The sequence below is a fragment of the Sinohyriopsis cumingii genome, chromosome 19, assembly GCF_028554795.1.
Source record: "Sinohyriopsis cumingii isolate HCF-2022 chromosome 19, ASM2855479v2, whole genome shotgun sequence".
In the NCBI taxonomy this organism is placed as follows: Eukaryota; Metazoa; Mollusca; class Bivalvia; order Unionida; family Unionidae; genus Sinohyriopsis; species Sinohyriopsis cumingii.
Window position 1 is genome coordinate 68,682,183 of NC_142979.1, and position 10,449 is coordinate 68,692,631.

The 10,449-nt window shown below is 34.9% G+C and overlaps 1 protein-coding gene across 1 annotated transcript in view; it reads right to left on the reverse strand.

The window, feature by feature from the left end:
• The window catches only part of LOC149775897 (putative methyltransferase DDB_G0268948), a 46,729-nt gene extending 40,606 nt beyond the window's left edge, over positions 1-6,123 (reverse strand). The window contains exons 1-2 of the mRNA XM_089942936.1: positions 6,091-6,123; positions 528-588 (exon numbers count right to left, since the gene is read on the reverse strand). The gene's annotated coding sequence lies outside the window, so the exon portion shown is untranslated. The remainder of the gene's footprint in view (positions 1-527; positions 589-6,090) is intronic.
• Positions 6,124-10,449: the final 4,326 nt, after the last annotated feature.

Consider the following 10,449-nt stretch of genomic DNA (forward strand, 5'->3'; position numbering starts at 1 on the left):
GGTGTTGGCTTCTAATGTTGGCAACGGTGACGTCATCAAATCTTGTGTTCCAGCTTTCGGCTGAAATCGGTTGACCCACGGATCTCACCGATCAACATCAGATTGATCCGAACATATATGAGAGAAATGTTAGGGATTCTCAGCTCGAGGGAGACATTATATGGCTCATAATGTGATGAAACGTCGATATTATCTGGCTTTAATAGAACCCAGGGACGTTTAAGACCAATATCTTCCAAGATTTAGCATTATTCCGACGATTTGGTATATACGACTCTTTACACGTAATGGCGGCATTGTGTCTTTAAGAGCAGCTTCATAACGTCGATCTCTTCACAGCTCATACTCTTTCAGAATCTTTAGCTACCTTACGGATTATCTAACCTTAGAACATCGTTTTTGCGTATTAATACGCAAGTGCGTTGACTAGATTCGATCTTTATCTATTATAATATTGAAATCCAATCGAAAATGAGGTATAAACAGATTATGTAAGATGGCTCAGATGTGCCTAATTGTGATGTTACCTGTATACTGTGACGTTTGCCGTGTACTACCTTGTAACGTCGTCAGTCCTATGCCCCGACTCTGAAAAATTAAAGCATTCCTGAAATTTATCTCCAACATCTTAGGTAAAATCTTTACATTTTTTCTAGATTAATTGTAGAGAAAAGATAGCAGAAAATGCAATATGAATTGTGTGTGATACATTTCATCAGAGCATATAGTTTTCTCCAGGTGACATTCTGACATTAAATTTACGTCGTTGTGGCAGCGGTATCACCACTGCTAAAGGAGGCAACCTCATACATTTGAAAGTCTTAGCGATGGAGGTATCGAGATGCATCTCAACGTCATTTCACTACACGTTTAGGAGGCTTGATCTAATAAAATCTATCTTCGTCATGCGATAATCAAAATCTTACAAGTGTGCTCAATATAAATTAAACGTATGAAACGATTTCAATACTATAAACGCCAATTAATTGCCCCTTTTCAAAAACTGATTTAAAATGAGCACTTACATAAGATTATCGATATAATACTCTACTGAAGAATATTTCTGATTATTTTCCCCAGATGTGATTATCAGTACAAAACAATTAATATGCATATGGAGCCATACTTTCAATTTCAGATCCGACAATGTACGTGTTAAGGAAGACGAAAATAGGTGTCCTGAGTAATGGAGGTAAAAACTCACAGGTCAACATATTTTCTTAAATTCGTAGGTACATGTGATTCATTTTTCTTTCTTTAAATTAAAAACAAAATCATGAAAGAAATGATTAACCTGCTTGAATTGACTGCTAACAAACAGCTTTTTGTGTCTAAACATGTTTCTCTAGAAGTCAGCAACGCGTTAGACCGTTTCATGGTAAGTTGTGCGATTACTTACTTAACAGAAAATCACTTTTAATATGGTAAATAGCCAAACTAATATATTTTTTGTATGTAGTTATTTTCAGTTTACAGATGGCTTAAAACCTCAATGCCGTTACGTGCAAAAAGTCGTATATGCCAAATCATCTGAATAATACTGAATCTTGAAAGATATTGGTTCTAAACGCCGTTAGTAGCCCTTTAAAATTTATAATATCGAGGATTCATCACTTTATGAGCTATGTAATTTCTCCCTCGAACTCAGAAACGATGCCATTTTTCACATGCGTACGAATTAATCCGATGCTGATCGGCGACATCCACGTTTCAACCTATGTCATTCAAAAGGTGGAACACAAGGTTTGATAACGTCACCATTGTAAACAGAAACGCCAACACCACGCAATGAGTGCAAACTTATTTAGTTTCAAACTTCTCAGATTCGCTTAAAAATGGCATCAACAGTGTGTAGCTCATAAATGAGTTCACAGTTCCAAAAATCTCTGATTCTATAGCAAATTTGTATGGTGTACTTCGACATGTGTTAGTGTAATTTGCACATATTATTTTTAGCAATGCAAAGAAAATTATTTTCAACAAATGAATGTTCTTAAAACAAATAAATGGAGTTGCACAAATGCTCACATATAAAAACAAACCTATCAATTCGTTCAATATCAAAAACTTTTTATTTCAAGTGTTAATTATTATAAACGTCGGGGTTTGGGACGTGGAATCTCACGTATTGCCATATATCGTACACGAAACGGAAATGTTGTTCATGATACTGGTATCCTGGAGAGAAAATATGTAATAAGTGTCTTTTCCAAGGAAACACTCAATCAGCCGACCCTGATATAAGCTGTATCATTGATATACCAAGAGTTGTATTAATTTTTCATTAAAGGAAAGGGGGCTTGCTGAGTTTCATTTTAATGAAACATGTATACAACGAATGGCATATCAAAGATAATGCGTACATATTATAAATGCAAGTACACATACTTGTATTTCATACGCAATTAAGATTGACATTTCAAAAACAACAACCCACCCACCCACCCACCCCACAAAAAAGTATTTGTACCATAACTCGTAAGCATCCTGTCAGGTACTGTTCCTAAGAACTATTAACAGGCTTAACGAAAATGGAATTTCATTTATTTTGGGTTGGGGGACTGGTAAACAAGACTCAGTCAACAATCAGGAATGATAACGCTGGTGTTAAATGCATGAGAAAACACCAGGATGAACGCAAACACTAAAACCGCTCCGGTGGCCTAGTGAAATATGGTGTTAACAGCTGCCTCGCTAGGCGCTCAGCATTAAGATGTTAGTGTTAGGACTAGTCGGCCTGGTATCAGGATAATGTGACTGGGTGGGACATCATGCTACATGTCTGCGGCACGATGCCCCCATGGTTCCCACGCTTTTCTAAAGATAAATTTCCAGGTCATTTCCAGGATTTTTCCAGGTTGAAATTACTTTTTTCAAGGTTCACATATGACCATTACTGAATGGAACTAAAGAACATTTTAGATTATAAAACATCCATTTTCTAAATCTAAAGATGTTTCTCTTTCAAAACTCTCCAAAAACATCAAAGTCAGAAAAGATGATCATGTAAAAACCACAAAATGTATCGCACGAAACAAGTTTGATTATATTCCTATAAATCAGCATGTAAAGTCATTTCAATGTACTGAATAAAAATTCTAACTTTGGGTTGCTGCATTATTTTGCTAAGTGAGAACAACATAATGAATATAAATTATGTTTTGTTTCCTTTCAAACAATTAATTCTAAAGAATTCTAAAGCAATATATAAATGTATTTCATAGAAAGTAACATTTCCTATTACAGTATGAAAAATAGTAAGGCAAATAATTAAAATCTTGCCTTGTAACGAAAAGAGTTTAACCCTGAATTTATCTGTGTCAATAAAATTCCCAAAAATATTTTTTAAACAACCTAATCTCCTTAAGACGATCTGGTTAAAAATCCATCATTTGAAGAAAAAAATTCAAAAGGTTTGATTTAAATTTTGACAAAAGACCTTCAAAATTACATACTGTTGTATAAACAAAGGACTGAATTTTCTGTAAAATCAACTTGTCTTCTTGTAATTCGTTAAACCAGGCCACAATCATGTATTGATACTGGAACTCGTGTCGTTTTTTAATATATATAATGCTGTCGGGCATTTCTGCGCACCTAAGGTTTACGTCTCCAATACTGAAGTAAAACGCATACCGAATTCGACCGATTGTCGAAAATAAGATACTGTAATGCTTACCATTTGAAAAGAGGCAACTGTCACAACACAATTCTGTTCAAAATAATATTAATTCTGGACATACGGGATACCACCACCGTGTTTCCATGACTCGCGATATGTCGGCCAATTCTGCGCACAGCTTTGAAAAGATGTAATGTTTATCCACTGGGCTATAGAAATGAAATACATCACTTTGGACTGTTTCTGTCAGCAGTTCAGTCGAGTAATTTGATTAGGTTTATAGCTAGTTTTACAAAATTGAACGTAACAATACCAATAAATGGCAAGCGATATTAAGCCAACTAAACCGATATTGTAAAAAATTTTGTTAGTAAAATTCAATATTTTATATTTTTAAAAAAAGAGCTATTATGTGGAAGAGAAACAACAATGAATAGGGTGTAATGTGTTTACAATGTCTTGTTTATGGGGAAAAAATACTAAAGAATTTAGAAACAGACTATACGCCGGGAAATTCTGTGAGAATCCCGTTCTAGTGGCAAGCTGACATGTTGGGCAGCAGACGATTTTGTACGTGTGGGACAACTTCTTGCAAAATTGGAAACTTTGATTAAGATACAAAATTTTTTAAGGTATACATTGCCATCTTTTATAAAATGTAGGTAGTTGTATGATTCTAAATATGATTTTCTGGGTTACCTGGTCAAACACAGCAGTCTGACGTTTTATCAATAAATAAAGTACGACGAAATCTCTGACAACATGAAATCAGCTTATCGGTAAGGTAAATGAACACAAGGAGTGTGCAAGCGTGACCACAACCCTTCGCTCGATTCGACTTTTCTCGCGCGTCTTTTATCGCTTCAAAATCGCATTGAAAACTGAAAAACTACACATATACATTCAAAAGACAGTGACGTACCAATGCATAACTCTCGGACGAACATTGCACGAATCCAATCCGGTGAAATAACCTTTATTTTCACCATTCTTTTCTCAGAAATGGCAGTAATATAACCGTTATGTCGTTAATCCGCAGTCAAACAAGACGAAACTACGGCGTAGATGAAACCTGACCTAGTACTCGCCATTTGCATTACTAGTCACATGACTTCACACATCTCAAATGAGGACATCAAAAGTCCAACATTCACGTGATATCAACAACAAACTTCTTTATAATGTTGTTGTACAGAAATTCAATTATATTAAATGAAAGTCAGATACTTTTTGCAAAAACCAGCAATCTGGCCAGTCTAATTTATCAAGCAGAGATCACATGTCAACGTGGTGGTCATATGATAGAACAATACTCCAAAAGTTGCGCTCGGAATATATAAATTGGGAGAATTTTGTGTTCTTTCGTTAGTGTATTTTTATTACAACCATTATACGACTTTCATTTAATATTTTTTAAATATTTTTTTCTCTCTACAACATTTGAAAAGGTGGGTTGTTAGATATGTGTACAGTACTCATGCGACTAGCAATGCAAATCGCGAGCACCTGGTCACATTTCATCAACGAAGTAGTTTTATCTTGTCTTTTAGCAGATTAAAGACCTAACGATTTTACTATTCACAATTTCTGAGAACATAAGTAATTTTCATATCGATTTCATGCATGTCTCATTCGATCTAGCAATGTTTAAAGTTTGCTAGGCCATCCGGTAATCGGCTACGCTTTGCCACGAACATGTTGGCCTCCTGTGATGCTAGATTGGTTCTCTTAAGATAAGGATATCGCGCTGACTTTGAAAATAAAAGTGTACTAGACGAATCTAATCCACTGGGCGTTTGGATTGACTCAGCATATATGTTTATTGCAAGCAATCAAATAATCCATACTGCACCCTTAGAATATTCTGGTTAGAACTCGATAAATGTAACTCACTATCAGTTTAGTTACGACCCAATTACGTGCTTGTTCCGGGCGTCAAGTGGTAACGGAAAATTCCCGGGTTTTTCCCGACTTTCATCAATATTTGCGAAATTCCAGGACTTTTCACGGTCGGGAAAAAATTATCATTTCTCCAGACTTTTTCCCGATAACGTGGGAACCCTGTGTCCCAGTGCTAGACATCACTATAAACTGCCACAATGTCAGAGCGATGCGACTGAAAAATTGTTAAAGCTACGTTAAAAATCAATATCACACAAGCAGACACTGAAACCTCATATGTTCTAAAGCAATGTCACTAAATATGTCACTAAACAACCCAAAAGCAATATATATCTTGGCTGTATAAAAAAATATCAGGTTGACCGCCCTTATGGAATCATATGGGTCGGTCCCTTATGCCTATCCATGACCATTTCCGCATAAACCCGTCAGGATCGATAGTTATCAATAACAGTTAAGGCTAAAGTATAAGTTTTATTTAATTGCGTTTACTTATCACACCAAAACTGGCAACCAAGCTTAGATTAATAAGTAAAATTATAATGCAAACGTTTGAATCTTCTTACCGAGTATGACACATCCGGCTCGAAGCGGCAAACACTAAGTCAGAATCGTAGCTTGCACACGTAACTTTCCAACTGATTTCAATAAAACTCAGATCTGGAGAAACGTTTTTGATATCATCTTACTTTATTTTTTACATCTTATTTTTAAGTACCATTATATTACTGATAAAGTGATAATTACTCAGCACCACCTGTTAATGTATAATACCATTTGGGTATTTCAGTATGTCATTTCTAAAGTTTGCAGTCATGATTTACCAAACGAAGAAAAAAAAATGTTTTGAGACATTTAGTTAATTCAGTTTAAATATTTAATGCCATATAACGTACAATACTTGTGAAAGGATATTGAAGAATTTTGTGAAAATATACAAATTATCATCGATTATGCAAAATCAAAATCACATGATGAGTAGAAATAATAAACAAGTTAAATGGACAATTAAAAGAATAGAAAGGACCAAAATATACAGAGAATGATAGAAAATAGCTCACTGCATGGTTGTAGCAAGTAAAGGAAATTGGTGAAGTTTGGTCAAAAGTTATTTTGTATCAATTTCAAACTTTAACCCTGTATATAATTTGTACTTCAACACATGCATACAACAGAAAACTGGTACAGCAAATCTTAAAATTTTTTATCAACCAGTCATATCCAACACACACACACACACACACACACACGCACACACACAAAAGTAAACTTTTACGAACTTAATTCACCAATGACTTGAAAATAGATCTAAAAGTTTACACAGATTTTTATAGTGTGCAAAATATAAATAAAAGCGTCATAGTAACTATCAATATCATTCATTGTCATGATTGTCATCATCAGAAGTAATGACATCATCATCACTCTTAAGTTCAGTCTACCAGATCAAGTTTCTTGCTGCCACAATAAACTTTTACAAAACAACTCATTGCTACTTCCAGTAAAACTGTCCCAAGAGCTCAATAACAGTTTCTGCTGGTAGCCATCCCTAATGAGCAGAAGCATGTAGCACCAGCTATGGCCACCTTTGCATGTGATATGATGTTCTGTACAAGAGCAGCTTATCAAAAAGGGTTTACATACAGATGGTGATCATATTTTTTATTACAGGGATGCATCATTTGCCTTGTTCAAATTAACTTTCATACAAAAAGAAAATAAAAAATTCTCTAGTACAGCTAGGCATGCAATGCTCAAAGATGTCATCTGCAAACGAGACAAACTGTCAAATAATGTTGCTGTTGCATCACAGGACAAGAGACGGTTTTGTTTTGCATGCTTCCTGCTAGTTCTGCATCAGTGCTTTCAAAAGGTAACAATACTCACGTTTCTCTTGTTAATAACTTTAAATATTTTGCTCATAGAATGCCCATACTACTTTGTTCACTTTCACCTTGGCAAACCACCATTTTGCATGTTTTATGAAAGTCCTTCCTTACCCAAGAATCAGCATCTGAACTATTGTGGTACTACTGATAATATATTAGATTTGTCTACACTTGCCTTCTTGAATTATTTGAGGAAAAGTAAAGGTATTAATCAGTGCGATGCTGCAATATGACTGTTTTAGATAAAATGTAGGGCTTGCCTAGTTTGATGAATAAAGACCTGATTTCCTCCCCAGCTTCTGCTATTTTGCTAAGTGAAAACAGACAGCTAAGATTTTCATCTTTGCTGCTTATAGATTTTGGTCCAAGGTTACTTTTTCAGTTTTATTTCGCAGAAGCAAAGACTGATAGTGTGTCCCTAAACAGTGTGATTTGTTCTTGTGTATGATCTCATTAAATTAATTTACACAATGTTTTCACCAGTACAAATGCTTAAGTCCCATTTCATTTCAAATAGAATGACAAAAGTCCTAACATGAATATTTTTTTATGTGAGACACCAGCTGTCATTTTATCAGAGATCGACTAACTTTCAGAGTTGGGGGTCAGGACTTTTTTTCAGCAAAAATATACAATATATCCAATATATTAATTAAAAAATTAATTATCTTGAAGTAAAAGAGAAAAAAAGTATTCCAGTTGGACCAAAAATCCCATCCTCCCATCCCCAGACCAAGAAGGTTAAATGACAGTCCCTCAGAGAAAGGATTACTAAGGCCATTGACATTGTCCACAAAGGACTTTGCACATGTTGTGAATTGACTTGATAACTAGACATCATTTTGCAAAGTTGAGTGTTTAATCTTTCATATATGCATATTTTCTTTAAACTTTTAAGTGAGTTAAGGAATTTCTCTGCCAATGAAGAGTTTGTGGGTTTTCTTTCCAGCAAATGGCTCCACCATTATTTCATTTGATTCTTTTGATTGTGGGTTTTCTTTCCAGCAAATGGCTCCACCATCATTTTAACATTTGATTTTTTTGCTTGTGGGTTTTCTTTCCAGCAAATGGCTCCACCATCATTTCAACATTTGATTCTTTTGCTTATGGGTTTTCTTTCCAGCAAATGGCTCCACCATCATTTCAACATTTGAATCTTGTGCTTGTGGCTTGGTTTAGTGATATGGCAAAGAATGCTTTTCTGCATTGGGGAGTGTGAATCTGACAACTGAACATTATTTTTTAAATTGTGTAGAATAATTCAGAATTCTAGAATGACAAGTATGGAGAGAGATAATCATTATTAATAGAATGTACTGATGAAAATCCAGTGCAAAGAAACATGGTACGAGTCTGATGGGGGTATGAACATACATTTTTAAATTACAGCTGATTTCTCAAAGACATACCAAATACAATAATGGTCAACTTTTAATTCCATAAAAGTTGAGAAGTATTTGAAGTGGCAAGGGATGATTTCCCTGGCTTTACACCAAGTGTCTAGGTTCAATCTTTCATTCATGGCCTTCAAATCTTTAGTATAATTACAGGTCTCATGCTAAAGGACATATATACAGGTTGCTGTTGCCTCATGGACAATACTAATCTAATCTACCAATTCAGATCTGAAGCATTAATATTCCAGTCAGCTTTCTCTGATGTCACAACATCTGGATGAAAATTGTATGCAGATCCACTTTTTTCCCAATCAAGTTCCCATCGCCTACCATCCTGTCTCATCAAGATATAAAACTTCAAGGTTAGTAAAACTATTTTCCTTATGTTTTTTCAGCCACAGCCATTCGGTGTTCTTGGCATTGTTTGTAGTGCTTCATTACTAGCATGAACTGTGGTATAGATTTATGTGTTTCAGTGTATCTCAAAAAATTGTAATAGAATAAGACCTCCATTTCTACTGTGATGCTGCATATACTAAGTGGTTACAAGAAAGTTTTGTGGGTACATCTGGCCAATATGAGTCACAGTAAGCAGAAGCAGACCCACCCACCCCATTGCAACTTGACTGCCTTTCTGTTTTGATGTACATGTCTGCTGCATGTCTATTATCTAATATTGTTTTCTTCTAAATAGAATTCATAATATTACAGTGTTTAATCTGCTAGGATATTGATTTTTTTTAATGCTAGAGACTCCTTAAATTGCTGTAGACAGAATGAAGGAAAGGAAAGTTACCATGGGCATGAATTACATTGCACCTACAGCAGAAAGCCAATTCCACAAATGCAAATGCACAGCCAGATATACTCATCACTTGTCTATGATACACGTTTGCTCACAAGGGACACCAATGTAGTCAGTACCTATTTACTGATTCACAAAGTTTTATCAATACACCTCTTTTCATGTAAGGTTGCAGGTTTGAACCCTGACTGTCTCAAATCAAAGGCTTATAAACAATGGTACAAATAGATGCCTTGCTGGTGCTCAGCATTAAGAGATTAGTGTTAGGACTGGTCAGCCTGGTGTCAGGATAATGTGAAAGGGTGGAACATGATACCACATAAATGTGACATGATGCCTCATTGCTAGACATCAATATAAGCTGCCACACTGCAGACATTGTAGTGATATGACTTAAAAGTTGTTAAAGCTACATTAAAAATCCAAATCATACACTCAAATATACACACACATCTCTCTTCATGTGATATTAATCAATATTTAAGTCATTTTCCTTTGTCAAAACCACCTGGAATACAAGTAGTATGGCCACAAAATGTCAATAATATCATTTCTTTTTTCTAAATTTTCATAATCAAAGTTAACAGTTTCTATTCACCTGTTAAATAAAATATATTTTAATTCATGTCTCTATATGACTACTAGTGTGTATTGTTAAAATACACTGTATGATTCATGGTCTATTCATATGTGAAACATGTTCAATAAGTTGTTTGTCAGAAAATCTGATGGGCGTGGCTTCTTTGTATGTCAAAAGTTTGTGAAAATTTGTTAGTGAATGAAAAGGATGATATAGATTGAACATTTTTTATCTGCAATGGTTCTTCATGCTAA